This window comes from Hyperolius riggenbachi, chromosome 2 (assembly GCF_040937935.1).
Source record: "Hyperolius riggenbachi isolate aHypRig1 chromosome 2, aHypRig1.pri, whole genome shotgun sequence".
NCBI lineage: Eukaryota > Metazoa > Chordata > Amphibia > Anura > Hyperoliidae > Hyperolius > Hyperolius riggenbachi.
In genome coordinates this window covers 572,979,522-573,006,439 of record NC_090647.1, presented here as the reverse complement: position 1 = coordinate 573,006,439, position 26,918 = coordinate 572,979,522, and the positions used below count along the sequence as shown (strand labels likewise).

The window sequence follows — 26,918 nt, the reverse complement described above, 5'->3', positions numbered from 1 at the left end:
CACACAGTATACAGATAGATGAGACAGAGACATAGAGAGAGCAGCACACAGTATACAGAGAGATGAGACAGAGACATAGAGAGAGCAGCACACAGTATACAGATAGATGAGACAGAGACATAGAGAGCAGCACACAGTATACAGAGAGATGAGACAGAGAGAGAGAGCAGCACACAGTATACAGAGAGATGAGACAGAGACACAGAGAGAGCAGCACACAGTATACAGAGAGATGAGACAGAGACAGAGAGAGCAGCACACAGTATACAGATAGATGAGACAGAGACATAGAGAGAGCAGCACACAGTATACAGATAGATGAGACAGAGACAGAGAGAGAGCAGCACACAGTATACAGAGAGATGAGACAGAGACATAGAGAGAGCAGCACACAGTATACAGATAGATGAGACAGAGACAGAGAGAGCAGCACACAGTATACAGATAGATGAGACAGAGACATAGAGAGAGCAGCACACAGTATACAGAGAGATGAGACAGAGACATAGAGAGAGCAGCACACAGTATACAGAGAGATGAGACAGAGACATAGAGAGAGCAGCACACAGTATACAGATAGATGAGACAGAGACATAGAGAGAGCAGCACACAGTATACAGATAGATGAGACAGAGACATAGAGAGAGCAGCACACAGTATACAGAGAGATGAGACAGAGACATAGAGAGAGCAGCACACAGTATACAGATAGATGAGACAGAGACATAGAGAGAGCAGCACACAGTATACAGATAGATGAGACAGAGACATAGAGAGAGCAGCACACAGTATACAGATAGATGAGACAGAGAGAGAGAGCAGCACACAGTATACAGATAGATGAGACAGAGACAGAGAGAGCAGCACACAGTATACAGAGAGATGAGATAGAGACATAGAGAGAGCAGCACACAGTATACAGATAGATGAGACAGAGACAGAGAGAGCAGCACACAGTATACAGAGAGATGAGACAGAGACATAGAGAGAGCAGCACACAGTATACAGAGAGATGAGACAGAGACATAGAGAGAGCAGCACACAGTATACAGAGAGATGAGACAGAGACATAGAGAGAGCAGCACACAGTATACAGATAGATGAGACAGAGACATAGAGAGAGCAGCACACAGTATACAGAGAGATGAGACAGAGACATAGAGAGAGCAGCACACAGTATACAGATAGATGAGACAGAGACATAGAGAGAGCAGCACACAGTATACAGAGAGATGAGACAGAGACATAGAGAGAGCAGCACACAGTATACAGAGAGATGAGACAGAGACAGAGAGAGCAGCACACAGTATACAGAGAGATGAGACAGAGACATAGAGATAGCAGCACGCAGTATACAGATAGATGAGACAGAGACATAGAGAGAGCAGCACACAGTATACAGAGAGATGAGACAGAGACATAGAGAGAGCAGCACACAGTATACAGATAGATGAGACAGAGACATAGAGAGAGCAGCACACAGTATACAGAGAGATGAGACAGAGACCTAGAGAGAGCAGCACACAGTATACAGAGAGATGAGACAGAGACAGAGAGAGCAGCACACAGTATACAGAGAGATGAGACAGAGACAGAGAGAGAGCAGCACACAGTATACAGATAGATGAGACAGAGACATAGAGAGAGCAGCACACAGTATACAGATAGATGAGACAGAGACAGAGAGAGCAGCACACAGTATACAGATAGATGAGACAGAGACATAGAGAGAGCAGCACACAGCACAGATAGATGAGACAGAGACATAGAGAGAGCAGCACACAGTATACAGAGAGATGAGACAGAGACATAGAGAGAGCAGCACACAGTATACAGATAGATGAGACAGAGACATAGAGAGAGCAGCACACAGTATACAGATAGATGAGACAGAGACATAGAGAGAGCAGCACACAGTATACAGAGAGATGAGACAGAGACAGAGAGAGAGCAGCACACAGTATACAGAGAGATGAGACAGAGACATAGAGAGAGCAGCACACAGTATACAGAGAGATGAGACAGAGACATAGAGAGAGCAGCACACAGTATACAGAGAGATGAGACAGAGACATAGAGAGAGCAGCACACAGTATACAGAGAGATGAGACAGAGACATAGAGAGAGAGCAGCACACAGCACAGATAGATGAGACAGAGACATAGAGAGAGCAGCACACAGTATACAGAGAGATGAGACAGAGACATAGAGAGAGCAGCACACAGTATACAGATAGATGAGACAGAGACAGAGAGAGAGCAGCACACAGTATACAGATAGATGAGACAGAGACATAGAGAGAGCAGCACACAGTATACAGATAGATGAGACAGAGACATAGAGAGAGCAGCACACAGTATACAGATAGATGAGACAGAGACATAGAGAGAGCAGCACACAGTATACAGAGAGATGAGACAGAGACATAGAGAGAGCAGCACACAGTATACAGAGAGATGAGACAGAGACATAGAGAGAGCAGCACACAGTATACAGATAGATGAGACAGAGACAGAGAGAGCAGCACACAGTATACAGATAGATGAGACAGAGACATAGAGAGAGAGCAGCACACAGTATACAGAGAGATGAGACAGAGACATAGAGAGAGCAGCACACAGTATACAGAGAGATGAGACAGAGACATAGAGAGAGCAGCACACAGTATACAGATAGATGAGACAGAGACATAGAGAGAGCAGCACACAGCACAGATAGATGAGACAGAGACAGAGAGAGCAGCACACAGTATACAGAGAGATGAGACAGAGACATAGAGAGAGCAGCACACAGTATACAGATAGATGAGACAGAGACATAGAGATAGCAGCACACAGTATACAGATAGATGAGACAGAGACATAGAGAGAGCAGCACACAGTATACAGAGAGATGAGACAGAGACATAGAGAGAGCAGCACACAGTATACAGATAGATGAGACAGAGACATAGAGAGAGCAGCACACAGTATACAGATAGATGAGACAGAGACATAGAGAGAGCAGCACACAGTATACAGAGAGATGAGACAGAGACATAGAGAGAGCAGCACACAGTATACAGAGAGATGAGACAGAGACATAGAGAGAGCAGCACACAGTATACAGATAGATGAGACAGAGACATAGAGAGAGCAGCACACAGTATACAGATAGATGAGACAGAGACATAGAGAGAGCAGCACACAGTATACAGATAGATGAGACAGAGACATAGAGAGAGCAGCACACAGTATACAGATAGATGAGACAGAGACAGAGAGAGAGCAGCACACAGCACAGATAGATGAGACAGAGACATAGAGAGAGCAGCACACAGTATACAGATAGATGAGACAGAGACAGAGAGAGAGCAGCACACAGTATACAGAGAGATGAGACAGAGACATAGAGAGAGCAGCACACAGTATACAGAGAGATGAGACAGAGACATAGAGAGAGCAGCACACAGTATACAGATAGATGAGACAGAGACATAGAGAGAGCAGCACACAGTATACAGATAGATGAGACAGAGACATAGAGAGAGCAGCACACAGTATACAGATAGATGAGACAGAGACATAGAGAGAGCAGCACACAGTATACAGAGAGATGAGACAGAGACATAGAGAGAGCAGCACACAGTATACAGAGAGATGAGACAGAGACATAGAGAGAGCAGCACACAGTATACAGATAGATGAGACAGAGACATAGAGAGCAGCACACAGTATACAGAGAGATGAGACAGAGACAGAGAGAGCAGCACACAGTATACAGATAGATGAGACAGAGACATAGAGAGAGCAGCACACAGTATACAGAGAGATGAGACAGAGACATAGAGAGAGCAGCACACAGTATACAGAGAGATGAGACAGAGACAGAGAGAGAGCAGCACACAGTATACAGAGAGATGAGACAGAGACATAGAGAGAGCAGCACACAGTATACAGATAGATGAGACAGAGACATAGAGAGAGCAGCACACAGTATACAGATAGATGAGACAGAGACATAGAGAGAGCAGCACACAGTATACAGAGAGATGAGACAGAGACATAGAGAGAGCAGCACACAGTATACAGATAGATGAGACAGAGACATAGAGAGCAGCACACAGTATACAGATAGATGAGACAGAGACATAGAGAGAGCAGCACACAGTATACAGAGAGATGAGACAGAGACAGAGAGAGCAGCACACAGTATACAGAGAGATGAGACAGAGACATAGAGAGAGCAGCACACAGTATACAGATAGATGAGACAGAGACATAGAGAGAGCAGCACACAGTATACAGAGAGATGAGACAGAGACAGAGAGAGCAGCACACAGTATACAGAGAGATGAGACAGAGACATAGAGAGAGCAGCACACAGTATACAGATAGATGAGACAGAGACATAGAGAGAGCAGCACACAGTATACAGATAGATGAGACAGAGACATAGAGAGAGCAGCACACAGTATACAGAGAGATGAGACAGAGACATAGAGAGAGCAGCACACAGTATACAGAGAGATGAGACAGAGACATAGAGAGAGCAGCACACAGTATACAGAGAGATGAGACAGAGACATAGAGAGAGCAGCACACAGTATACAGAGAGATGAGACATAGAGAGAGCAGCACACAGTATACAGAGAGATGAGACAGAGACATAGAGAGAGCAGCACACAGTATACAGATAGATGAGACAGAGACATAGAGAGAGCAGCACACAGTATACAGAGAGATGAGACAGAGACATAGAGAGAGCAGCACACAGTATACAGATAGATGAGACAGAGACATAGAGAGCAGCACACAGTATACAGAGAGATGAGACAGAGACATAGAGAGAGCAGCACACAGTATACAGATAGATGAGACAGAGACATAGAGAGCAGCACACAGTATACAGATAGATGAGACAGAGACATAGAGAGAGCAGCACACAGTATACAGAGAGATGAGACAGAGACAGAGAGAGCAGCACACAGTATACAGAGAGATGAGACAGAGACATAGAGAGAGCAGCACACAGTATACAGATAGATGAGACAGAGACATAGAGAGAGCAGCACACAGTATACAGAGAGATGAGACAGAGACAGAGAGAGCAGCACACAGTATACAGAGAGATGAGACAGAGACATAGAGAGAGCAGCACACAGTATACAGATAGATGAGACAGAGACATAGAGAGAGCAGCACACAGTATACAGATAGATGAGACAGAGACATAGAGAGAGCAGCACACAGTATACAGAGAGATGAGACACACACACAGGTAATACCGTCACACGTGCCGCGGCCCCGCCTCCTCCTCCCCCTGACGTCATCACCCCGCGCCGGCTCCGGGGAAATGGCTGCGGCCGCCGGAAGAGGCGGGGCTACAGAGGGTCAGCTCAGCTGCAGAGATCAGCCTGAGGAGAACATGGCGGCCCCGGTGCTGAGAGCCGTGCAGAGACTGCGGGGACAGGTGACCCTCCCCCTCTATATACTGTGCCTGACTCCTCCCCTATGTATGGTGTACCCTCCCTTCCTCTGTATCCTGTGCCTGACTCCTCCCCTATATATATGGTGTACCCTCCTCTATATACTGTGCCTGACTCCTCCCCTATATATGGTGTACCCTCCCCCTCTATACCCTGTGCCTGACTCCTCCCCTATGTATGGTGTACCCTCCCCCTCTATATACTATGCCTGACTCCTCCCCTATGTATGGTGTACCCTCCCCCTCTATATACTGTGCCTGACTCCTCCCCTATGTATGGTGTGCCCTCCCCCTCTATATACTGTGCCTGACTCCTCCCCTATGTATGGTGTACCCTCCCCCTCTATATACTATGCCTGACTCCTCCCCTATGTATGGTGTACCCTCCCCCTCTATACACTGTGCCTGACTCCTCCCCTATATATGGTGTACCCTTCCCCTATATACTGTGCCTGACTCCTCCTCTATGTATGGTGTACCCTCCCCCTTTATATACTGTGCCTGACTCCTCCCCTATGTATGGTGTACCCTCCCCCTCTATACCCTGTGCCTGACTCCTCCCCTATGTATGCTGTACCCTCCCCCTCTATACCCTGTGCCTGACTCCTCCCCTATGTATGGTGTACCCTCCCTTCCTCTGTATCCTGTGCCTGACTCCTCCCCTATATATGGTGTACCCTCCCCCTCTATACCCTGTGTCTGACTCCTCCCCTATATATGGTGTACCCTCCCCCTCTGTACCCTGTGCCTGACTCCTCCCCCCCCCATACTGTGTACTACCCCTCCCCTATATATGGTGTACTCTCCCCCTTCTCATACACTGTAGTCTGACTCTCTATGGGTATATTTAGTAAAGTTTTACTCACTGACCTCTCTCCCTCTGGCAGGTGAGTCTCCTCCCCCGGATTATCATAACTCCGATTCGTTGTGAGAGTGGAGGTGAGTGCCCCCCTCATTAATATTAATGTTCTGCTATACAGCGTACTCTCACTATAGTACCGCCCCCCTCATTAATAGTAATATTCTGCTATACAGCGTACTCTCACTATAGTACCGCCCCCTCATCAATATTAATATTCTTCTATACAGCGTACTCTCACTATAGTAACGTCCCCCTCATCAATATTAATATTCTGCTACACAGCGTACTCTCACTATAGTACCGCCCCCTCATCAATAGCAATATTCTGCTATACAACGTACTCTCACTATAGTACCGCCCACCTCATTAATATTAATATTCTGCTATACAGCGTACCCTCACTATAGTACCGCCCCCTCATCAATAGTTATATTCTGCTATACAACGTACTCTCACTATAGTACCACCCCCTCATTAATATTAATATTCTGCTATACAGCGTACTCTCACTATAGTACCACCCCCTCATTAATACCAATATTCTGCTATACAACGTACTCTCACTATAGTACCACCCCCTCATTAATATTAATATTCTGCTATACAGCGTACCCTCACTATAGTACCGCCCCCTCATCAATAGTAATATTCTGCTATACAACATACTCTCACTATAGTACCACCCCCTCATTAATATTAATATTCTGCTATACAGCGTACTCTCACTATAGTACTGCCCCCTCATCAATAGTAATATTCTGCTATACAGCGTACTCTCACTATAGTACCACCCCCTCATTAATATTAATATTCTGCTATACAGCGTACTCTCACTATAGTACCGCCCCCCTCATTAATATTAATATTCTGCTATACAGCGTACTCTCACTATAGTACTGCCCCCTCATCAATAGTAATATTCTGCTATACAGCGTACTCTCACTATAGTACCGCCCACCTCATTAATATTAATATTCTGCTATACAGCGTACTCTCACTATAGTACCACCCCCTCATTAATATTAATATTCTGCTATACAGCGTACTCTCACTATAGTACCACCCCCTCATTGATATTAATATTCTGCTATACAGCGTACTCTCACTATAGTACCGCCCCCTCATCAATAGTAATATTCTGCTATACAACATACTCTCACTATAGTACCACCCCCTCATTAATATTAATCTTCTGCTATACAGCGTACTCTCACTATAGTACTGCCCCCTCATCAATAGTAATATTCTGCTATACAGCGTACTCTCACTATAGTACCACCCCCTCATTAATATTAATATTCTGCTATACAGCGTACTCTCACTATAGTACCGCCCCCCTCATTAATATTAATATTCTGCTATACAGCGTACTCTCACTATAGTACTGCCCCCTCATCAATAGTAATATTCTGCTATACAGCGTACTCTCACTATAGTACCGCCCACCTCATTAATATTAATATTCTGCTATACAGCGTACTCTCACTATAGTACCACCCCCTCATTAATATTAATATTCTGCTATACAGCGTACTCTCACTATAGTACCACCCCCTCATTGATATTAATATTCTGCTATACAGCGTACTCTCGCTATAGTAAACTCTGATATAGCATCACTTGGGGTACAGTAAACTAAATGTCCTGGTCCCGGCCAAGCTCCATTATAAGTACAGTACAGTCCTGGTTATACAGCACCGGCGTGGATCGGCTGAGGACAAGAGTGCTCTTTGGATTGGATGTTGTACCAATAAATGATACATCAATATTAAAGGAAACCTAAACCGAAAAAAAATGAGTTTCACTTACCTGGAGCTTCTACCAGCCCCCTGCAGCCGTCCTGTGCCCTCGTAGTCACTCACTGCTGCTTCGGTCCCCCTCTGCCAGCTAGTTCTGCTTCTACCAGCCCCCTGCAGCCATCCTGTGCCCTCGTAGTTACTCACTGCTGCTCCAGTCACCCGCCGCCAGCTAGTTCTGCTTCTACCAGCCCCCTGCAGCCATCCTGTGCCCTCGTAGTCACTCACTGCTGCTCCGGTCCCCCTCTGCCAGCTAGTTCTGCTTCTACCAGCCCCCTGCAGCCATCCTGTGCCCTCGTAGTCACTCACTGCTGCTCCAGTCCCCCGCCGCCAGCTAGTTCTGCTTCTACCAGCCCCCTGCAGCCATCCTGTGCCCTCGCAGTCACTCACTGCTGCTCCAGTCCCCCGCCGCCAGCTAGTTCTGCTTCTACCAGCCCCATGCAGCCGTCCTGTGCCCTCGTAGTCACTCACTGCTGCTTCAGTCCCCCTCTGCCAGCTAGTTCTGCTTCTACCAGCCCCCTGCAGCCATCCTGTGCCCTCGTAGTAACTCACTGCTGCTTCGGTCCCCCTCTGCCAGCTAGTTCTGCTTCTACCAGCCCCCTGCAGCCATCCTGTGCCCTCGCAGTCACTCACTGCTGCTCCAGTCCCCCGCCACCAGCTAGTTCTGCTTCTACCAGCCCCATGCAGCCATCCTGTGCCCTCGCAGTCACTCACTGCTGCTCCAGTCCCCCTCCACCAGCTAGTTCTGCTTCTACCAGCCCCCTGCAGCGATCCTGTGCCCTCGCAGTCTCTCACTAATCCTCTGGTCCCCCACTGCCAGCTAGTTCTGCTTCTACCAGCCCCATGCAGCCATCCTGTGCCCTCCTAGTCACTCACTGCTGCTCCAGTCCCCCGCCACCAGCTAGTTCTGCTTCTACCAGCCCCATGCAGCCATCCTGTGCCCTCGTAGTCACTCACTGCTGCTCCAGTCCCCCGCCACCAGCTAGTTCTGCTTCTACCAGCCCCATGCAGCCATCCTGTGCCCTCGTAGTCACTCACTGCTGCTCCAGTCCCCCGCCACCAGCTAGTTCTGCTTCTACCAGCCCCCTGCAGCCGTCCTGTGCCCTCGTAGTCACTCACTGCTGCTTCGGTCCCCCTCTGCCAGCTAGTTCTGCTTCTACCAGCCCCCTGCAGCCATCCTGTGCCCTCGTAGTCACTCACTGCTGCTTCGGTCCCCCTCTGCCAGCTAGTTCTGCTTCTACCAGCCCCCTGCAGCCATCCTGTGCCCTCGCAGTCACTCACTGCTGCTCCAGTCCCCCGCCACCAGCTAGTTCTGCTTCTACCAGCCCCATGCAGCCATCCTGTGCCCTCGCAGTCACTCACTGCTGCTCCAGTCCCCCTCCACCAGCTAGTTCTGCTTCTACCAGCCCCCTGCAGCCATCCTGTGCCCTCGCAGTCTCTCACTAATCCTCTGGTCCCCCACTGCCAGCTAGTTCTGCTTCTACCAGCCCCATGCAGCCATCCTGTGCCCTCCTAGTCACTCACTGCTGCTCCAGTCCTCCGCCACCAGCTAGTTCTGCTTCTACCAGCCCCATGCAGCCATCCTGTGCCCTCGTAGTCACTCACTGCTGCTCCAGTCCCCCGCCACCAGCTAGTTCTGCTTCTACCAGCCCCATGCAGCCATCCTGTGCCCTCGTAGTCACTCGCTGCTGCTCCAGTCCCCCGCCACCAGCTAGTTCTGCTTCTACCAGCCCCCTGCAGCCATCCTGTGCCCTCGTAGTCACTCACTGCTGCTCCAGTCCCCCGCCACCAGCTAGTTCTGCTTCTACCAGCCCCCTGCAGCCATCCTGTGCCCTCGCAGTCACTCACTGCTGCTCCAGTCCCCCGCCGCCAGCTAGTTCTGCTTCTACCAGCCCCCTGCAGCCATCCTGTGCCCTCGTAGTCACTCACTGCTGCTCCAGTCCCCCTCCACCAGCTAGTTCTGCTTCTACCAGCCCCATGCAGCCATCCTGTGCCCTCGCAGTCACTCACTGCTGCTCCAGTCCCCCGCCCCCAGCTAGTTCTGCTTCTACCAGCCCCCTGCAGCCATCCTGTGCCCTCGTAGTCACTCACTGCTGCTCCGGTCCCCCTCTGCCAGCTAGTTCTGCTTCTACCAGCCCCATGCAGCTATCCTGTGCCCTCGTAGTCACTCACTGCTGCTCCAGTCCCCCGCTGGCAGCTAGTTCTGCTTCTACCAGCCCCATGCAGCCATCCTGTGCCCCGTAGTCACTCACTGCTGCTCCAGTCCCCCGCCACCAGCTAGTTCTGCTTCTACCAGCCCCATGCAGCCGTCCTGTGCCCTCGTAGTCACTCACTGCTGCTTCGGTCCCCCTCTGCCAGCTAGTTCTGCTTCTACCAGCCCCCTGCAGCCGTCCTGTGCCCTCGTAGTCACTCACTGCTGCTTCGGTCCCCCTCTGCCAGCTAGTTCTGCTTCTACCAGCCCCCTGCAGCCATCCTGTGCCCTCGCAGTCACTCACTGCTGCTCCAGTCCCCCGCCACCAGCTAGTTCTGCTTCTACTAGCCCCATGCAGCCATCCTGTGCCCTCGCAGTCACTCACTGCTGCTCCAGTCCCCCTCCACCAGCTAGTTCTGCTTCTAACAGCCCCCTGCAGCCATCCTGTGCCCTCGTAGTCACTCACTGCTGCTCCAGTCCCCCGCCACCAGCTAGTTCTGCTTCTACCAGCCGCATGCAGCCATCCTGTGCCCTCGTACTCACTCACTGCTGCTCCAGTCCCCTGCCACCAGCTAGTTCTGCTTCTACCAGCTCCCTGCAGCCATCCTGTGCCCTCGTAGTTACTCACTGCTGCTCCAGTCACCCGCCGCCAGCTAGTTCTGCTTCTACCAGCCCCCTGCAGCCATCCTGTGCCCTCGTAGTCACTCACTGCTGCTCCGGTCCCCCTTTGCCAGCTAGTTCTGCTTCTACCAGCCCCCTGCAGCCATCCTGTGCCCTCGTAGTCACTCACTGCTGCTCCAGTCCCCCGCCGCCAGCTAGTTCTGCTTCTACCAGCCCCCTGCAGCCATCCTGTGCCCTCGTAGTCACTCACTGCTGCTCCAGTCCCCCGCCGCCAGCTAGTTCTGCTTCTACCAGCCCCATGCAGCCATCCTGTGCCCTCGTAGTCACTCACTACTGCTCCATTCCCCTGCCACCAGCTAGTTCTGCTTCTACCAGCCCCATGCAGCCATCCTGTGCCCTCGTAGTCACTCACTGCTGCTCCAGTCCCCCCGCCACCAGCTAGTTCTGCTTCTACCAGCCCCATGCAGCCATCCTGTGCCCTCGTAGTCACTCACTGCTGCTCCGGTCCCCCGCTGCCAGCTAGTTCTGCTTCTACCAGCCCCATGCAGCCATCCTGTGCCCTCGCAGTCACTCACTGCTGCTCCAGTCTCCCGCCACCAGCTAGTTCTGCTTCTACCAGCCCCCTGCAGCCATCCTGTGCCCTCGTAGTCACTCACTGCTGCTCCAGTCCCCCGCCACCAGCTAGTTCTGCTTCTACCAGCCGCATGCAGCCATCCTGTGCCCTCGTAGTCACTCACTGCTGCTCCAGTCCCCCGCCACCAGCTAGTTCTGCTTCTACCAGCCCCACGCAGCCATCCTGTGCCCTCGTAGTCACTCACTGCTGCTCCGCTCCCCTGCCACCAGCTAGTTCTGCTTCTACCAGCCCCCTGCAGCCATCCTGTGCCCTCGTAGTCACTCACTGCTGCTCCAGTCCCCCGCCGCCAGCTAGTTCTGCTTCTACCAGCCCCCTGCAGCCATCCTGTGCCCTCGTAGTCACTCACTGCTGCTCCAGTCCCCCGCCACCAGCTAGTTCTGCTTCTACCAGCCCCATGCAGCCATCCTGTGCCCTCGTAGTCACTCACTGCTGCTCCGGTCCCCCGCCACCAGCTAGTTCTGCTTCTACCAGCCCCATGCAGCCATCCTGTGCCCTCGTAGTCACTCACTGCTGCTCTAGTCCCCCGCTGCCAGCTAGTTCTGCTTCTACCAGTCCCATGCAGCCATCCTGTGCCCTCGTAGTCACTCACTGCTGCTCCAGTCCCCCGCCACCAGCTAGTTCTGCTTCTACCAGCCCTATGCAGCCATCCTGGGCTCTCGTAGTCACTCACTGCTGCTCCAGTCCCCCGCCACCAGCTAGTTCTGCTTCTACCAGCCCCATGCAGCCATCCTGTGCCCTCGTAGTCACTCACTCCAGTCCCCCGCCGCCAGCTAGTTCTGCTTCTACCAGCCCCATGCAGCCATCCTGTGCCCTCGCAGTCACTCACTGCTGCTCCCCTCCCCCGCCACCAGCTAGTTCTGCTTCTACCAGCCCCATGCAGCCATCCTGTGCCCTCGTAGTCACTCACTCCAGTCCCCCGCCGCCAGCTAGTTCTGCTTCTACCAGCCCCATGCAGCCATCCTGTGCCCTCGTAGTCACTCACTGCTGCTCCAGTCCCCCGCCACCAGCTAGTTCTGCTTCTACCAGCCCCATGCAGCCATCCTGTGCCCTCGTAGTCACTCACTGCTGCTCCAGTCCCCCGCCACCAGCTAGTTCTGCTTCTACCAGCCCCATGCAGCCATCCTGTGCCCTCGTAGTCACTCACTGCTGCTCCGATCCCCTGCCACCAGCTAGTTCTGCTTCTACCAGCCCCATGCACCCATCCTCTGCCCTTGTAGTCACTCCTTGCTGCTCCAGTCCCCCGCCGCCAGCTAGTTCTGCTTCTACCAGCCCCATGCAGCCATCCTGTGCCCTCGTAGTCACTCCTTGCTGCTCCAGTCCCCCGCCACCAGCTAGTTCTGCTTCTACCAGCCCCATGCAGCCATCCTGTGCCCTCGTAGTCACTCACTGCTGCTCCAGTCCCCCGCCACCAGCTAGTTCTGCTTCTTCCAGCCGCATGCAGCCATCCTGTGCCCTCGTAGTCACTCACTGCTGTTCCAGTCCCCCGCCACCAGCTAGTTCTGCTTCTACCAGCCCCATGCAGCCATCCTGTGCCCTCGTAGTCACTCACTGCTGCTCCAGTCCCCTGCCACCAGCTAGTTCTGCTTCTACCAGCCCCCTGCAGCCATCCTGTGCCCTCCTAGTCACTCACTGCTGCTCCTGTCCCCTGCCACCAGCTAGTTCTGCTTCTACCAGCCGCATGCAGCCATCCTGTGCCCTCGTAGTCACTCACTGCTGCTTCAGTCCCCCGCCACCAGCTAGTTCTGCTTCTACCAGCCCCATGCAGCCATCCTGTGCCCTCGTAGTCACTCACTGCTGCTCCAGTCCCCCGCCACCAGCTAGTTCTGCTTCTACCAGCCCCCTACAGCCATCCTGTGCCCTCGTAGTCACTCACTGCTGCTTCAGTCCCCCGCCACCAGCTAGTTCTGCTTCTACCAGCCCCATGCAGCCATCCTGTGCCCTCGTAGTCACTCACTGCTGCTCCAGTCCCCCGCCACCAGCTAGTTCTGCTTCTACCAGCCCCCTGCAGCCATCCTGTGCCCTCCTAGTCACTCACTGCTGCTCCAGTCCCCCGCCGCCAGCTAGTTCTGCTTCTACCAGCCCCATGCAGCCATCCTGCGCCCTCGTAGTCACTCACTGCTGCTCCAGTCCCCCGCCACCAGCTAGTTCTTCTTCTACCAGCCGCATGCAGCCATCCTGTGCCCTCGTAGTCACTCACTGCTGCTCCAGTCCCCCGCTGCCAGCTAGTTCTTCTACCAGCCCCCTGCAGCCATCCTGTGCCCTCGTAGTCACTCACTGCTGCTCCAGTCCCCCGCTGCTAGCTAGTTCTGCTTCTACCAGCCCCATGCAGCCATCCTGTGCCCTCGTACTCACTCACTGCTGCTCCAGTCCCCCGCTGCCAGGTAGTTCTGCTTCTCAAAAATCGTTAGTAGCGCTCAAAGGTTTGATTCAAGAGAGGGAATTGAAAACAGTCACCATCCAGCCGCTTGGCAAGCATCAAACTGAATGTCCCAGGATTCAATAGGTTTCCTCACAGATCAGCCGACATGTTAGAGAAAGAAAAATAAAAAGCACATAGCGTAATTCAGTAACACAAGTGTTGCCCGTCACCTACAGTGAACAACCACCTTGTGCTGGGACACACTCCCCCCTATGTGCCCGCACTCACCCGATCAGCCTCCAACAAATCCGGAGGTATGGATGTATAGCGTAGTCAGGGGATAGGATTCAAATCACCACGATCAGATTCTAAAACTCAAGAAAGCGCTGTATAGTGTAAAATCATTTAATGCTATAAAATTTAAAAACTATCAAACTCACAAGCGTAAGTGATCAACAGGCATGTAATCACATAAGTGGATGCAGTCGCTCACATGCACACTGCCTCAGACCCTCACGTCCTGGACTTCCTGGTGCTCTCAATCACGTGACGTGGCTCCGCCCTATGTATTTCATCATGAAAATGACTCATCAGGGGCTACCAGCCCCCTGCAGCCATCCTGTGCCCTCGTAGTCACTCACTGCTGCTCCAGTCCCCCACCGCCAGCTAGTTCTGCTTCTACCAGCCCCATGCAGCCATCCTGTGCCCTCGTAGTCACTCACTGCTGCTCCAGTCCCCCGCCACCAGCTAGTTCTGCTTCTACCAGCCCCCTGCAGCCATCCTGTGCCCTAGTAGTCACTCACTGCTGCTCCAGTCCCCCGCCACCAGCTAGTTCTGCTTCTACCAGCCCCATGCAGCCATCCTGTGCCCTCGCAGTCACTCACTGCTGCTCCGGTCCCCCGCCACCAGCTAGTTCTGCTTCTACCAGCCCCATGCAGCCATCCTGTGCCCTCGTAGTCACTCACTGCTGCTCCGCTCCCCCGCCACCAGCTAGTTCTGCTTCTACCAGCCCCATGCAGCCATCCTGTGCCCTCGTAGTCACTCACTGCTGCTCCAGTCCCCCACCGCCAGCTAGTTCTGCTTCTACCAGCCCCATGCAGCCATCCTGTGCCCTCGTAGTCACTCACTGCTGCTCCAGTCCCCCGCCACCAGCTAGTTCTGCTTCTACCAGCCCCCTGCAGCCATCCTGTGCCCTAGTAGTCACTCACTGCTGCTCCAGTCCCCCGCCACCAGCTAGTTCTGCTTCTACCAGCCCCATGCAGCCATCCTGTGCCCTCGTAGTCACTCACTGCTGCTCCAGTCCCCCGCCACCAGCTAGTTCTGCTTCTACCAGCCCCATGCAGCCATCCTGTGCCCTCGCAGTCACTCACTGCTGCTCCGGTCCCCCACCGCCAGCTAGTTCTGCTTCTACCAGCACCCTGCAGCCATCCTGTGCCCTCATAGTCACTCACTGCTGCTCCAGTCCCCCGCCGCCAGCTAGTTCTGCTTCTACCAGCCCCATGCAGCCATCCTGTGCCCTCGTAGTCACTCACTGCTGCTCCGGTCCCCTGCCACCAGCTAGTTCTGCTTCTACCAGCCCCATGCAGCCATCCTGTGCCCTCGTAGTCACTCACTGCTGCTCCAGTCTCCCGCCACCAGCTAGTTCTGCTTCTACCAGCCCCATGCAGCCATCCTGTGCCCTCGTAGTCACTTACTGCTGCTCCAGTCCCCCGCCACCAGCTAGTTCTGCTTCTACCAGCCCCATGCAGCCATCCTGTGCCCTCGTAGTCACTCACTGCTGCTCCGGTCCCCCGCCACCAGCTAGTTCTGCTTCTACCATCCCCCTGCAGCCATCCTGTGCCCTCGTAGTCACTCACTACTGCTCCATTCCCCTGCCACCAGCTAGTTCTGCTTCTACCAGCCCCATGCAGCCATCCTGTGCCCTCCTAGTCACTCACTGCTGCTCCAGTCCCCTGCCGCCAGCTAGTTCTGCTTCTACCAGCCCCCTGCAGCCATCCTGTGCCCTCGTAGTCACTCACTGCTGCTCCAGTCCCCTGCCGCCAGCTAGTTCTGCTTCTACCAGCCCCCTGCAGCCATCCTGTGCCCTCGTAGTCACTCACTGCTGCTCCAGTCCCCCGCCGCCAGCTAGTTCTGCTTCTACCAGCCCCATGCAGCCATCCTGTGCCCTCGTAGTCACTCACTGCTGCTCCGGTCCCCCGCCACCAGCTAGTTCTGCTTCTACCAGCCCCCTGCAGCCATCCTGTGCCCTCGTAGTCACTCACTGCTGCTCCAGTCCCCCGCCGCCAGCTAGTTCTGCTTCTACCAGCCCCCTGCAGCCATCCTGTGCCCTCGTAGTCACTCACTGCTGCTCCAGTCCCCCGCCACCAGCTAGTTCTGCTTCTACCAGCCGCATGCAGCCATCCTGTGCCCTCGTAGTCACTCACTGCTGCTCCAGTCCCCCGCCACCAGCTAGTTCTGCTTCTACCAGCCCCATGCAGCCATCCTGTGCCCTCGTAGTCACTCACTGCTGCTCCGGTCCCCCGCCACCAGCTAGTTTTGCTTCTACCAGCCCCATGCAGCCATCCTGTGCCCTCGTAGTCACTCACTGCTACTCCAGTCCCCCGCCGCCTGCTAGTTCTGCTTCTACCAGCCCCATGCACCCATCCTCTGCCCTCGTAGTCACTCACTGCTGCTCCGGTCTCCCGCCTCCAGCTAGTTCTGCTTCTACCAGACCCATGCAGCCATCCTGTGCCCTCGTAGTCACTCACTGCTGCTCCAGTCCCCCGCCGCCAGCTAGTTCTGCTTCTACCAGCCCCCTGCAGCCATCCTGTGCCCTCGTAGTCACTCCTTGCTGCTCCAGTCCCCTGCCACCAGCTAGTTCTGCTTCTACCAGCCGCATGCAGCCATCCTGTGCCCTCGTAGTCACTCACTACTGCTCCATTCCCCTGCCACCAGCTAGTTCTGCTTCTACCAGCCCCATGCAGCCATCCTGTGCCCTCGTAGTCACTCACTGCTGCTCCAGTCCCTCGCCACCAGCTAGTTCTGCTTCTACCAGCCGCATGCAGCCATCCTGTGCCCTCGTAGTCACTCACTGCTGCTCCAGTCTCCCGCCTCCAGCTAGTTCTGCTTCTACCAGCCCCCTGCAGCCATCCTGTGCCCTCGCAGTCTCTCACTAATCCTCTGGTCCCCCACTGCCAGCTAGTTCTGCTTCTACCAGCCCCCTGCAGCCATCCTGTGCCCTCGTAGTCACTCACTGCTGCTCCAGTCCCCCGCCGCCAGCTAGTTCTGCTTCTTCCAGCCGCATGCAGCCATCCTGTGCCCTCGTAGTCACTCATGGCTCTTCCGGTCCCCCGCCACCAGCTAGTTCTGCTTCTACCAGCCGCATGCAGCCATCCTGTGCCCTCGTAGTCACTCACTGCTGCTCCAGTCTCCCGCCTCCAGCTAGTTCTGCTTCTACCAGCCCCCTGCAGCCATCCTGTGCCCTCGCAGTCTCTCACTAATCCTCTGGTCCCCCACTGCCAGCTAGTTCTGCTTCTACCAGCCCCCTGCAGCCATCCTGTGCCCTCGTAGTCACTCACTGCTGCTCCAGTCCCCCGCCGCCAGCTAGTTCTGCTTCTTCCAGCCGCATGCAGCCATCCTGTGCCCTCGTAGTCACTCATGGCTCTTCCGGTCCCCCGCCACCAGCTAGTTCTGCTTCTACCAGCCGCATGCAGCCATCCTGTGCCCTCGTAGTCACTCACTGCTGCTTCAGTCCCCCGCCACCAGCTAGTTCTGCTTCTTCCAGCCGCATGCAGCCATCCTGTGCCCTCGTAGTCACTCACTGCTGCTCCAGTCCCCCGCCACCAGCTAGTTCTGCTTCTACCAGCCCCATGCAGCCATCCTGTGCCCTCGTAGTCACTCACTGCTGCTCCAGTCCCCTGCCACCAGCTAGTTCTGCTTCTACCAGCCCCATGCAGCTATCCTGTGCCCTCGCAGTCACTCACTGCTGCTCCAGTCCCCCGCCGCCAGCTAGTTCTGCTTCTACCAGCCCCCTGCAGCCATCCTGTGCCCTCGTAGTCACTCACTGCTGCTCCAGTCCCCCGCCACCAGCTAGCTCTGCTCCTACCAGCCCCATGCAGCCATCCTGTGCCCTCGTAGTCACTCACTGCTGCTCCAGTCCCCCGGCACCAGCTAGTTCTGCTTCTACCAGCCCCCTGCAGCCATCCTGTGCCCTCGTAGTCACTCACTGCTGCTCCAGTCCCCCTCTGCCAGCTAGTTCTGCTTCTACCAGCCCCCTGCAGCCATCCTGCGCCCTCGTAGTCACTCACTGCTGCTCCGGCCCCCCTCCGCCACCAGCTAGTTCTGCTTCTACCAGCCCCCTGCAGCCATCCTGTGCCCTCGTAGTCACTCACTGCTGCTCCAGTCCCCCTCTGCCAGCTAGTTCTGCTTCTACCAGCCCCCTGCAGCCATCCTGTGCCCTCGTAGTCACTCATGGCTCTTCCGGTCCCCCGCCGCCAGCTAGTTTAGTTTTTGCCGACTGGGAGTCGGCCGGCCGCCATGCGTACCTTTTCACGCATTCGAGCAGGTGCAGGAAGCTATCGTGGACATTAACAAATACATTTTACGCATTAATGCTGAATCGCAAAATCGCTAGTTATTTTTAAATCGCTAAGGTTTGCCTATTAACATAGGAATCGCGGTAGGTAATTTCCACTACTGCGATTCGTTTTTTTACTTAAGCGCGATCGCACCGCCGAGCGATTTTTGCTGCCATTGCAATCGCCGGGAAAATTTGAAACTTTGCTGAATCGCAGTCGCTAGCGTTTGCTAGAGGAAAAGGGCCCTAAAACATTATGAATTCACTCATAGGAAACATGAGTGTTAAACCGTAAAGTGTTACTGAGAACCTTTATTTCTCAGTGGCTGAATGTGTGGTCTGCCTGAAAACCTTTCAGTATGTGAGCAATGCTCGGTGTACCCAGAACACCATGAAACATGTGAATTCCAGGGTTACTGTGAGCTTGGCCGTCCTGCTTGTAGAGCAGCTGTGTGAAAGAAGACACACATTACATCAGAGTGGGAGGAGTTCCTCTGTACTGCTTGTAGAGCAGCTGTGGGCATGCCACCAATACGTGTCCCACCTGAGAGGAGGCATCAGATTGTCAGAGCCAGGCATGCCACCGATACGTATCCCACCTGAGAGGAGGCATCGGATTGTCAGAGCCAGGCATGCCACCAATACGTGCCCCACCTGAGAGGAGGCATCAGATTGTCAGAGCCAGGCATGCCACCAATACGTGTCCCACCTGAGAGGAGGCATCAGATTGTCAGAGCCAGGCATGCCACCAATACGTGTCCCACCTGAGAGGAGGCATCAGATTGTCAGAGCCAGGCATGCCACCGATACGTGTCCCACCTGAGAGGAGGCATCAGATTGTCAGAGCCAGGCATGCCACTAATACGTATCCCACCTGAGAGGAGGCATCGGATTGTCAGAGCCAGGCATACCACCGATACGTGTCCCACCTGAGGGGAGACATCAGATTGTCAGAGCCACGCATGCCACCGATACGTGTCCCACCTGAGAGGAGGCATCAGATTGTCAGAGCCAGGCATGCCACCGATATGTGTCCCACCTGAGAGGAGGCATCAGATTGTCAGAACCAGGCATGCCACCGATATGTGTCCCACCTGAGATGAGGCATCGGATTGTCAGAGCCAGGCATGCCACCGATACGTGTCCCACCTGAGGGGAGACATCAGATTGTCAGAGCCACGCATGCCACCAATACGTGTCCCACCTGAGAGGAGGCATCAGATTGTCAGAGCCAGGCATGCCACCAATACGTGTCCCACCTGAGAGGAGGCATCAGATTGTCAGAGCCAGGCATGCCACCAATACGTGTCCCACCTGAGAGGAGGCATCAGATTGTCAGAGCCAGCCATGCCACCGATACATGTCCCACCTGAGAGGAGGCATCAGATTGTCAGAGCCAGGCATGCCATCGATACGTGTCCCACCTGAGAGGAGGCATCGGATTGTCAGAGCCAGGCATGCCACCAATACGTGTCCCACCTGAGAAGAGGCATCGGATTGTCAGAGCCAGGCATGCCACCAATATGTGTCTCACCTGAGAGGAGGCATCTGATTGTCAGAGCCAGGCATGCCACCAATATATGTCCCACCTGAGAGGAGGCATCAGATTGTCAGAGCCAGGCATGCCACCAATACGTGTCCCACCTGAGAAGAGGCATCGGATTGTCAGAGCCAGGCATGCCACCGATACGTGTCCCACCTGAGGGGAGACATCAGATTGTCAGAGCCACGCATGCCACCAATACGTGTCCCACCTGAGAGGAGGCATCAGATTGTCAGAGCCAGGCATGCCACCGATACGTATCCCACCTGAGGGGAGGCATCACATTGTCAGAGCCAGGCATGCCACCAATACATGTCCCACCTGAGAGGAGGCATCAGATTGTCAGAGCCAGGCATGCCACTGATACGTGTCCCACCTGAGAGGAGGCATCAGATTGTCAGAGCCAGGCATGCCACCAATACGTGTCCCACCTGAGAGGAGGCATCAGATTGTCAGAGCCAGGCATGCCACCGATATGTGTCCCACCTGAGAGGAGGCATCAGATTGTCAGAGCCAGGCATGCCACCAATACATGTCCCACCTGAGAGGAGGCATCAGATTGTCAGTCAGGCATGCCACCGATACGTGTCCCACCTGAGAGGAGGCATCAGATTTTCAGAGCCAGGCATGCCACTAATACATGTCCCACCTGAGAGGAGGCATCAGATTGTCAGAGCCAGGCATGCCACCAATACATGTCCCACCTGAGGGGAGGCATCAGATTGTCAGTCAGGCATGCCACCGATACGTGTCCCACCTGAGAGGAGGCATCAGATTTTCAGAGCCAGGCATGCCACTAATACATGTCCCACCTGAGAGGAGGCATCAGATTGTCAGAGCCAGGCATGCCACCAATATGTGTCCCAACTGAAAGGAGACATCAGATTGTCAGAGCCAGGCATGCCACCAATACGTGTCCCACCTGAGAGGAGGCATCAGATTGTCAGAGCCAGGCATGCCACCGATACGTGTCCCACCTGAGAGGAGGCATCAGATTGCCAGAGCCAGGCATGCCACCAATACGTGTCCCACCTGAGAGTAGGCGTCAGATTGTCAGAGCCAGGCATGCCACTGATACGTGTCCCACCTGAGGGGAGGAATCAGATTGTCAGAGCCAGGCATGCCACCGATACATGTCCCACCTGAGGGGAGACATCAGATTGTCAGAGCCAGGCATGCCACCAATACGTGTCCCACCTGAGAGGAGGCATCAGATTGTCAGAGCCAGGCATGTCACTAATACGTGTCCCACCTGAGAGGAGGCATCAGATTGTCAGAGCCAGGCATGCCACTGATACGTGTCCCACCTGAGAGGAGGCATCAGATTGTCAGAGCCAGGCATGCCACTGATACGTGTCCCACCTGAGAGGAGGCATCAGATTGTCAGAGCCAGGCATGCCACTGATACGTGTCCCACCTGAGAGGAGGCATCAGATTTTCAGAGCCAGGCATGCCACCAATACATGTCCCACCTGAGAGGAGGCATCAGATTGTCAGAGCCAGGCATGCCATCGATACGTGTCCCACCTGAGAGGAGGCATCGGATTGTCAGAGCCAGGCATGCCACCGATACGTGTCTCACCTGAGAGGAGGCATCAGATTGTCAGAGCCAGGCATGCCACCAATACGTGTCCCACCTGAGAGGAGGCATCATATTGTCAGAGCCAGGCATGCCACCAATACGTGTCCCACCTGAGAGGAGGCATCAGATTGTCAGAGCCAGGCATGCCACCGATACGTGTCTCACCTGAGAGGAGGCATCAGATTGTCAGAGCCACGCATGCCACCAATACGTGTCCCACCTGAGAGGAGGCATCAGATTGTCAGAGCCAGGCATGCCACCAATACGTTTCCCACCTGAGAGGAGGCATCAGATTGTCAGAGCCAGGCATGTCACTGATACATGTCCCACCTGAGAGGAGGCATCAGATTGTCAGAGCCAGGCATGCCACCAATACATGTCCCACCTGAGAGGAGGCATCAGATTGTCAGAGCCAGGCATGCCACCAATACGTGTCCCACCTGAGAGGAGGCATCACATTGTCAGAGCCAGGCATGCCACCAATACATGTCCCACCTGAGAGGAGGCATCAGATTGTCAGAGCCAGGCATGCCACTAATACGTGTCCCACCTGAGAGGAGGCATCAGATTGTCAGAGCCAGGCATGCCACCAATACGTGTCCCACCTGAGAGGAGGCATCACATTGTCAGAGCCAAGCATGCCACCAATACGTGTCCCACCTGAGAGGAGGCATCAGATTGTCAGAGCCAGGCATGCCACCAATACATGTCCCACCTGAGAGGAGGCATCAGATTGTCAGAGCCAGGCATGCCACCAATATATGTCCCACCTGAGAGGAGGCATCAGATTGCCAGAGCCAGTCATGCTACCAATACATGTCCCACCTGAGAGGAGGCATCAGATTGTCAGAGCCAGGCATGCCACCGATACGTGTCCCACCTGAGAGGAGGCATCAGATTGCCAGAGCCAGGCATGCCACCGATACGTGTCCCACCTGAGAGGAGGCATCAGATTTCCCGAGCCAGGCATGCCACCGATACATGTCCCACCTGAGGGGAGGCATTACATTGTCAGAGCCAGGCATGCCACCAATACATGTCCCACCTGAGAGGAGACATCAGATTGTCAGAGCCAGGCATGCCACCGATACATGTCCCACCTGAGGGGAGGCATCACATTGTCAGAGCCAGGCATGCCACCAATACATATCCTACCTGAGAGGAGGCATCAGATTGTCAGAGCCAGGCATGCCACCAATACATGTCCCACCTGAGAGGAGGCATCAGATTGTCAGAGCAAGGCATGCCACCAATACATGTCCCACCTGAGAGGAGGCGTCAGATTGTCAGAGCCAGGCATGCCACCAATACATGTCCCACCTGAGAGGAGGCATCAGATTGTCAGAGCAAGGCATGCCACCAATACGTGTCCCACCTGAGAGGAGGCATCAGATTGTCAGAGCCAGGCATGCCACCGATACGTGTCCCACCTGATCGGAGGCATCAGATTGTCAGAGCCAGGCATGCCACTAATACGTGTCCCACCTGATCGGAGGCATCACATTGTCAGAGCCAGGCATGCCACCAATACGTGTCCCACCTGAGAGGAGGCATCAGATTGTCAGAGCCAGCCATGCCATCGATACGTGTCCCACCTGAGAGGAGGCATCGGATTGTCAGAGCCAGGCATGCCACCAATACGTGTCCCACTGGGGAAGAGGCATCGGATTGTCAGAGCCAGGCATGCCACCAATATGTGTCTCACCTGAGAGGAGGCATCTGATTGTTAGAGCCAGGCATGCCACCAATACATATCCTACCTGAGAGAAGGCATCGGATTGTCAGAGCCAGGCATGCCACCGATACATGTCCTACCTGAGGGGAGGCATCAGATTGTCAGAGCCAGGCATGCCACCAATACGTGTCCCACCTGAGAGGAGGCATCAGATTGTCAGAGCCAGGCATGTCACTAATACGTGTCCCACCTGAGAGGAGGCATCAAATTGTCAGAGCCAGGCATGCCACCAATATATGTCCCACCTGAGAGGAGGCATCAGATTGTCAGAGCCAGGCATGCCACCAATACGTGTCCCACCTGAGAAGAGGCATCGGATTGTCAGAGCCAGGCATGCCACCGATACGTGTCCCACCTGAGGGGAGACATCAGATTGTCAGAGCCACGCATGCCACCAATACGTGTCCCACCTGAGAGGAGGCATCAGATTGTCAGAGCCAGGCATGCCACCGATACGTATCCCACCTGAGGGGAGGCATCACATTGTCAGAGCCAGGCATGCCACCAATACATGTCCCACCTGAGAGGAGGCATCAGATTGTCAGAGCCAGGCATGCCACTGATACGTGTCCCACCTGAGAGGAGGCATCAGATTGTCAGAGCCAGGCATGCCACCAATACGTGTCCCACCTGAGAGGAGGCATCAGATTGTCAGAGCCAGGCATGCCACCAATACATGTCCCACCTGAGAGGAGGCATCAGATTGTCAGAGCCAGGCATGCCACCGATATGTGTCCCACCTGAGAGGAGGCATCAGATTGTCAGAGCCAGGCATGCCACCAATACATGTCCCACCTGAGAGGAGGCATCAGATTGTCAGAGCCAGGCATGCCACCAATACGTGTCCCACCTGAGAGGAGGCATCAGATTGTCAGAGCCAGGCATGCCACCGATACGTGTCTCACCTGAGAGGAGGCATCAGATTGTCAGAGCCAGGCATGCCACCGATACGTGTCCCACCTGAGAGGAGGCATCAGATTTTCAGAGCCAGGCATGCCACTAATACATGTCCCACCTGAGAGGAGGCATCAGATTGTCAGAGCCAGGCATGCCACCAATACATGTCCCACCTGAGGGGAGGCATCAGATTGTCAGTCAGGCATGCCACCGATACGTGTCCCACCTGAGAGGAGGCATCAGATTTTCAGAGCCAGGCATGCCACTAATACATGTCCCACCTAAGAGGAGGCATCAGATTGTCAGAGCCAGGCATGCCACCAATATGTGTCCCACCTGAGAGGAGACATCAGATTGTCAGAGCCAGGCATGCCACCAATACATGTCCCACCTGAGAGGAGGCATCAGATTGTCAGAGCCAGGCATGCCACCGATACGTGTCCCACCTGAGAGGAGGCGTCAGAGCCAGGCATGCCACTAATACGTGCCCCACCTGAGAGGAGGCATCAGATTGTCAGAGCCAGGCATGCCACTGATACGTGTCCCACCTGAGAGGAGGCATCAGATTGTCAGAGCCAAGCATGCCACCAATACATGTCCCACCTGAGAGGAGGCATCAGATTGTCAGAGCCAGGCATGCCATCGATACGTGTCCCACCTGAGAGGAGGCATCAGATTGTCAGAGCCAGGCATGCCACCGATACGTGTCTCACCTGAGAGGAGGCATCAGATTGTCAGAGCCAGGCATGCCACCAATACGTGTCCCACCTGAGAGGAGGCATCATATTGTCAGAGCCAGGCATGCCACCAATACGTGTCCCACCTGAGAGGAGGCATCAGATTGTCAGAGCCAGGCATGCCACCGATACGTGTCTCACCTGAGAGGAGGCATCAGATTGTCAGAGCCACGCATGCCACCAATACGTGTCCCACCTGAGAGGAGGCATCAGATTGTCAGAGCCAGGCATGCCACCAATACGTTTCCCACCTGAGAGGAGGCATCAGATTGTCAGAGCCAGGCATGTCACTGATACATGTCCCACCTGAGAGGAGGCATCAGATTGTCAGAGCCAGGCATGCCACCAATACATGTCCCACCTGAGAGGAGGCATCAGATTGTCAGAGCCAGGCATGCCACTAATACGTGTCCCACCTGAGAGGAGGCATCAGATTGTCAGAGCCAGGCATGCCACCAATACGTGTCCCACCTGAGAGGAGGCATCACATTGTCAGAGCCAGGCATGCCACCAATACATGTCCCACCTGAGAGGAGGCATCAGATTGTCAGAGCCAGGCATGCCACTAATACGTGTCCCACCTGAGAGGAGGCATCAGATTGTCAGAGCCAGGCATGCCACCAATACGTGTCCCACCTGAGAGGAGGCATCACATTGTCAGAGCCAAGCATGCCACCAATACGTGTCCCACCTGAGAGGAGGCATCAGATTGTCAGAGCCAGGCATGCCACCAATACATGTCCCACCTGAGAGGAGGCATCAGATTGTCAGAGCCAGGCATGCCACCAATATATGTCCCACCTGAGAGGAGGCATCAGATTGCCAGAGCCAGTCATGCTACCAATACATGTCCCACCTGAGAGGAGGCATCAGATTGTCAGAGCCAGGCATGCCACTGATACGTGTCCCACCTGAGAGGAGGCATCAGATTGCCAGAGCCAGGCATGCCACCAATACATGTCCCACCTGAGAGGAGGCATCAGATTGTCAGAGCCAGGCATGCCACTGATACGTGTCCCACCTGAGAGGAGGCATCAGATTGTCAGAGCCAGGCATGCCACCAATACGTGTCCCACCTGAGAGGAGGCATCAGATTGTCAGAGCCAGGCATGCCACCGATATGTGTCCCACCTGAGAGGAGGCATCAGATTGTCAGAGCCAGGCATGCCACCAATACATGTCCCACCTGAGAGGAGGCATCAGATTGTCAGAGCCAGGCATGCCACCAATACGTGTCCCACCTGAGAGGAGGCATCAGATTGTCAGAGCCAGGCATGCCACCGATACGTGTCTCACCTGAGAGGAGGCATCAGATTGTCAGAGCCAGGCATGCCACCGATACGTGTCCCACCTGAGAGGAGGCATCAGATTTTCAGAGCCAGGCATGCCACTAATACATGTCCCACCTGAGAGGAGGCATCAGATTGTCAGAGCCAGGCATGCCACCAATACATGTCCCACCTGAGGGGAGGCATCAGATTGTCAGTCAGGCATGCCACCGATACGTGTCCCACCTGAGAGGAGGCATCAGATTTTCAGAGCCAGGCATGCCACTAATACATGTCCCACCTAAGAGGAGGCATCAGATTGTCAGAGCCAGGCATGCCACCAATATGTGTCCCACCTGAGAGGAGACATCAGATTGTCAGAGCCAGGCATGCCACTAATACGTGCCCCACCTGAGAGGAGGCATCAGATTGTCAGAGCCAGGCATGCCACCAATACGTGTCCCACCTGAGAGGAGGCATCAGATTGTCAGAGCCAAGCATGCCACTAATACGTGTCCCACCTGAGAGGAGGCATCAGATTGTCAGAGCCAGCCATGCCACCGATACATGTCCCACCTGAGAGGAGGCATCAGATTGTCAGAGCCAGCCATGCCATCGATACGTGTCCCACCTGAGAGGAGGCATCGGATTGTCAGAGCCAGGCATGCCACC

General features: G+C 54.3%; 1 protein-coding gene across 3 annotated transcripts in view; it reads right to left on the bottom strand.

The window, feature by feature from the left end:
- Window positions 1–26,918, bottom strand: part of WDR4 (WD repeat domain 4) — a 232,636-nt gene that overhangs the window by 184,841 nt on the left and 20,877 nt on the right. The window contains exon 1 of one of the 3 annotated variants that reach the window (XM_068271047.1): window positions 5,267–5,350. The exons of 1 other annotated variant lie outside the window; for it this stretch is intronic. The gene's annotated coding sequence lies outside the window, so the exon portion shown is untranslated. Of the gene's footprint in view, window positions 1–5,255; window positions 5,351–26,918 lie in introns of those variants that run through there. One more of the 3 variants, XM_068271048.1, reaches the window with a different exon arrangement.